Source organism: Vicia villosa, linkage group LG5 (assembly GCF_029867415.1).
Source record: "Vicia villosa cultivar HV-30 ecotype Madison, WI linkage group LG5, Vvil1.0, whole genome shotgun sequence".
NCBI classification, from domain to species: domain Eukaryota; kingdom Viridiplantae; phylum Streptophyta; class Magnoliopsida; order Fabales; family Fabaceae; genus Vicia; species Vicia villosa.
In genome coordinates, this window is record NC_081184.1 from 90929247 (window position 1) to 90935165 (window position 5919).

Consider the following 5919-nt stretch of genomic DNA (forward strand, 5'->3'; position numbering starts at 1 on the left):
AAAACCTCATTCACCACTTACAGCTTAAACTTATAAACATCTTTATTATTCAACTTAACACAAGTGTCATCATGGCATACAATAATCAAGTAATAACGACTAATCCCCCCGAGTGCTACGTATCAGAGCAATGGACACCGACTCGACTTGCCATAAAGCAACATCAAGACTTCACATCAATAATCTCGAACATCCACGACTAATCTTGAGTACCTGCCCATTTCCCATGGTAGGGAAATATCAGCAAAGGGGTGAGATATCTTACAATATAAAGGAATGCATGATAAATAATATAGGAGATATAGATCATACATAATTTTACCACTTCGCATCGCATAACATCTTACAATGACTTTCATCGCAAAACAACTTATCAATTTAATACAACTTTCAAAACGGCAACAATATCATTAATCAGTTAAGACAACATATTCAAATTCACAATTATACTATCATCATGTCACAACAACAGATCATCGACTCAACAATTCAAATAACATAATAAACTTATGGAATGGCAACAATGTCAACAATCAACCATGACAATATATGCAATTCACAAGTAAGATCCCAACACATCACGATAAACATCTCATCATCAAGTCAACACATCCCCACAAACATAATAAAATAAGGCTCAAATGCAATTCACATGTGACTCGACTTATGCAAATGCATGTGGTACCATTGGAGTAAAACTCCCACCGTCTCAAAATTTGCCATTGGGCACACCGTCGCTATTTGCAACAAGGCCACCGTCGCTTTTGCCATTAAGGCCATCGTCCCTTTATGCAATGGATGTGACTCAATAAATGTAACATCCACACAAACACAACACACATAATTAATACGTCACAACATCATCTAAATCACCATCGAACATTATCAATATAATGTCGAACTTCAACAACAACAAAATCATCATCATTCATAAGAATGCATCACTTCTCAATCACGTCACTATGTTGCATCATCATACAACAACAATTCACCTCAAAATACATCACAATAAAACTTATCAACATTGACCATAGGGTCTACGACAACTACAACAATTTCCACATACTAGCGACAACGACAACAAATTCATCATGTAAACAACAACCACAAATTCATCCTATTATAACAAACATCAACGATTCATCATATTGTCAACAACATCAACACATTCATCATATTCCTTAATTCAAGTAATCATCATAATACGTTATATTCAATTTCATATATATTTTTAAGTCATCACATGGCATCATCGTCGACTCATACATATCAAATACGCACAATTAATCGCATATAGCATACAACATCTTTATTAATCATGCATATCATCACATACATCATTATCTCATTCATCATAAGGAAGGTACTTATCATCATCTCAATAACATTGTATCATCATAAGAAAACATACATCAAGTTATACTACAACACAATTATGTCAATTCATCGCAAAGAGCATACTTCATTTATTAACACAACATAGTTCATCACTTAATCCTAATAAACATAATAGGAAACTATATCATATGGATAATTTTATTGCATCATGGTATAGTTCATTGCGTTAGCTTTCCAACACTTCGAACGGCGCCTAAAACGGAGTTACGAATCAAAAGTTACATCATTTCAAAGTTTAGAAAAAGTTCTGCAAAACAGGGTTCGCGGCGCCAACAAAGTTCGCGGCGCGAACTGAGTGAATCAAATATTCCTAAGTTTCTGCCAAGCAGTTCGCGCCTCGAACAATAGTTCGTGGCGCGAACTGGCGATTTCAGAAAATCCCAAATCTCAGAAAACAGCATGCGAATTTCATTCCAAAACCCCTAAACTCAACCCAAATCAAGCTGAAAACACCAACCATCATGAACAACAATAGAATACATGTTATAAACACAAATACATCATGCCAACCCTTAGAGAGTAAGAACCCCACCCTTACCTTAGCAAAAGCTTCACTTCCTTCAATGGAGCTCTTCCTCTTCATGCCATAGCTTTCTCTTATTTCTCCCCTTCTTTCTCTTCTTTCTCTTCTTCTTCCACAAAATGAGTTATAAGGTTTAATCTCTAAAATCCTAACTCTTACTATCTTTTCTCACTAATGGGCTTAACTCATAACCCATCCATTGTGTTATATTCCTTCCACTTAGGCCCAATTCATAATATCTCTTTAATTACTCAATTAATCCGAATAACACACATAAATAAATAACCACACAACATAACCGAATATTATTTCCAATAATATTCCACATTTACCATCGATCCATAACTTTAACAATACTAACTCGTAATTGTACATCTCTGACTAATCCGACTTATTAATTTGACCATAACTTAACTGCTCAAATCAACATATTAATCCATTACGTTTGTAGAATAATATCGATAAACCTCGACTTCAACTAATTCCAATGAATATATCCTCGATCAATTTAATTAAATAATTAATTAAATTCGGGGCGTTACAGACTACAGCAGATGGACTTGGGTAAAGTTCTTAAAACACAAGGATGAGTCACAATCTGTGTTCTTTGAGTTCTGTAATCAGATTCAATCTGAAAAGGAATGTAAAATCATAAAAGTCAGAAGTGATCATGGTGGTGAATTTGAGAACATATTCTTTGAAATTTATTTCAAAGAAAATGGTATTGTCTATGATTTCTCTTGTCCTGGAACTCCACAACAAAATGGAGTTGTAGAACGAAAGAATATGACTCTCCAAGAAATGGCCAGAACCATGATCAATGAGACTAATATGGCTAAACATTTCTGGGCAGAAGCAATTAACACTGCTTGTTATATTCAGAATAGAATCTCCATTAGACCTATTCTAAATAAGACTCCTTATGAATTGTGGAAGAACAGAAAGCCCAACATTTCATATTTCCATCCATTTGGATGTGTTTGTTATATTCTGAATACTAAAGATCATCTGAACAAGTTTGATTCCAAAGCTCAGAAGTGTTTCCTTGTTGGATATTCTGATAGTTGAGGAATTAATCAATATTAGATTTAATTATAAGCTTGGCATTGAAAAGCCAAAGCAGTTTGAGAATTTTGCAGATATAGACATCTCTAACTCAGATCATGAAAAACCCAAGGGAAAGGATGTATCAGAAGATCAAGTTGCAACTTCTTTAGAGAATCTCAGAATATCTGAAGAGCTAACACTCAAAAGATATTCAAGAATCAATTCTGCCCATCCAGAATAGGTTATAATTGGAAAGAAGGATGATCCCATCAGAATAAGAGCATTCCTAAAGAACAATGCAAAATGTCTATTTGGTTTAGTGTCTTTTATTGAGCCAACTTCTGTTGATCAAGCTCTGGAAGATGCTGACTGGATAATTGCTATGCAAGAAGAGTTAAATCAGTTTACAAAGAATGATGTTTGGGATCTGGTTCCAAGACCTAAAGGATTCAATATCATTGGAACAAAATGGGTCTTCAGAAACAAGCTGAGTGAGAAAGGTGAAGTTATCAGAAACAAAGTCAGACTGGTTTCTCAGGGCTATAGTCAGCAAGAAGGTATTGACTATACTGAAACCTTTGCACCAGTGGCCAGGTTAGAATCTATTATATTATTAATTTCTTTTGCCACTCAAAATTGAAGGATAGAAAAACACTTAGAAAGGGGGGGTTTGAATAAGTGTAGCTTTAAAACTCTTAAGATAAAAACAATTTGCACAATGATTTTTATCCTGGTTCGTTGTTAACTAAACTACTCCAGTCCACCCCCTTGGAGTGATTTACCTCACCTGAGGATTTAATCCACTAATCACACAAGATTACAATGGTTTTCCACTTAGATAACCTCTAAGTCTTCTAGAGTATTCTGATCACAACCTGATCACTCTAGGAACACAATGCTTAGATACCCTCTAAGACTTTCTAGAGAATCCGATCACAACTTGATCTCCTCTAGTTCTTACAAATGAATGTAAACAAATTCTTACAAGAGTTATAATGCTTCTTAATAAGCTATTATCACAACTGTGATTTTTCTCTTAAGTTTAAGCTTAATCTCACTAAGATATTACAACAGTAATGAAGTGAGGTTGAAGATGAAGTTTGAGAGCTTTTAGAATTTGACAGCGTTTCTGTATGTTTGCGCAAAGTGTTGTTTTCAGCTTCTCATCAGAACTTCTATTTATAGGCGTTTGAGAAGATGACCGTTGGGAGCATTTAATGCGTTGCGTGATCCGTACAGCATTGCATTTAATGTTTCACTCTTTTGTCAACTACCTTGAGCCTTGCTTTTGCTGTGTCTACTGACGTTGCCTTTAATAGCTTCTAACGTTCCTTTTGTCAGTCAATGTAGCCTGCCATCTTGTACTTGCTTCTGATCTGATGTTTTTGTAAACAACGTTTGAATATCATCAGAGTCAAACAGCTTGGTGCAGAGCATCTTCTTGTTTTCTGACCTTGAAGTGCTTCTAGCGTGATACCATGAGAACTTTAGTGCTTCTGCTTCTGATCTCAAGTTCTTCTAATGCTTCAATAGACCATGTTCTGATTCTGCTTGACCATCTTCTGATGTCTTGCGAGAGCATGTTCTGATGTTGCATACTTGAACCTTCTGAGTCAGTGCTTCTTGCGCTAATTTTGTGCATACTCTTTATATATTTCGTGAAATGGAAATTGCATAGAATTAGAGTACCACATTATCTCAAGAAAAATTCATATACATTGTTATCATCAAAACTAAGAATATTAATCAGAACAAATCTTGTTCTAACAAAAATAACATCACTCTATATTAGATGGATGTTAAGAGTGCCTTTTTAAATGGTTATATAGATGAAGAAGTTTATGTTCACCAACCTCCTGGTTTTGAAGACTCTAAGTCTCCAGAACATGTTTTTAAACTAAAGAAAACATTATACGGTTTGAAGCAAGCTCCCAGAGCTTGGTATGAAAGATTAAGTTCTTTCCTTCTGGATAATGGTTTCAGAAGAGGAAAGTAGACACAACTCTCTTCTGTAAAACCTATAAAAAGGATATGCTAATTTGTCAAATTTATGTAGATGATATTATTTTTGGAACATCTAATGCTACACTTGGAAAGAAGTTTGCTAAGTCTATGCAGGCAGAATTTGAGATGAGCATGATGGGAAAACTCAAATATTTCCTAGGCATTCAGATCAATCAAACTTCTGAAGGAACATATGTTCATCAGACGGAGTATGTCAAAGAACTGCTGAAGAAGTTCAATCTATCTGAAAGCAAAGAAGCAAAAACTCTAATGCATCCAACTTGCGTTTTAGGTAAGGATGAGGTAAGCAAGAAGGTAGATCAGAAGATCTATAGAGGTATGATAGGATCTTTTCTCTATTTGACTTCTTCTAGACCTGATATTTTATTCAGTGTATTCTTGTGTGCTAGATTCCAATCAGATCCTAGAGAATCTCACTTAACTGCTGTTAAGAGAATTCTTAGGTATCTGAAAGGTACTACTAATGTTGGTTTAGTCTACAGAAGATCTGAAGAATACAACTTAGTAGGATATTATGATGCTGATTACGCTGGAGATAGAGTTGAAAGGAAAAGTACTTCTAGAAGCTGTCAGTTTCTGGGAAGTAACCTGATCTCCTGGTACAGAAAGAAGCAAGCAACTATTGCACTCTCTACAATAGAAGCAGAATATGTAGCTGTTGCTGGATGTAGTACACAGATGCTCTGGATGAAAAGTCAGCTAGAAGACTATCATATATATGAGAGTAACATTCCCATATTATGTGATAATACTTCTGCTATTTGTTTATCTAAGAATCCTATTTTACATTGTAAAGCTAAACATATAGAGATTAAACATCACTTTATTAGAGACTATGTTCAGAAGGGTGTTCTTTCTTTAAACTTTATAGATACAAACCATCAATGGGCTGATATCTTTACAAAACCCCTTGCTGAAGATAGGTT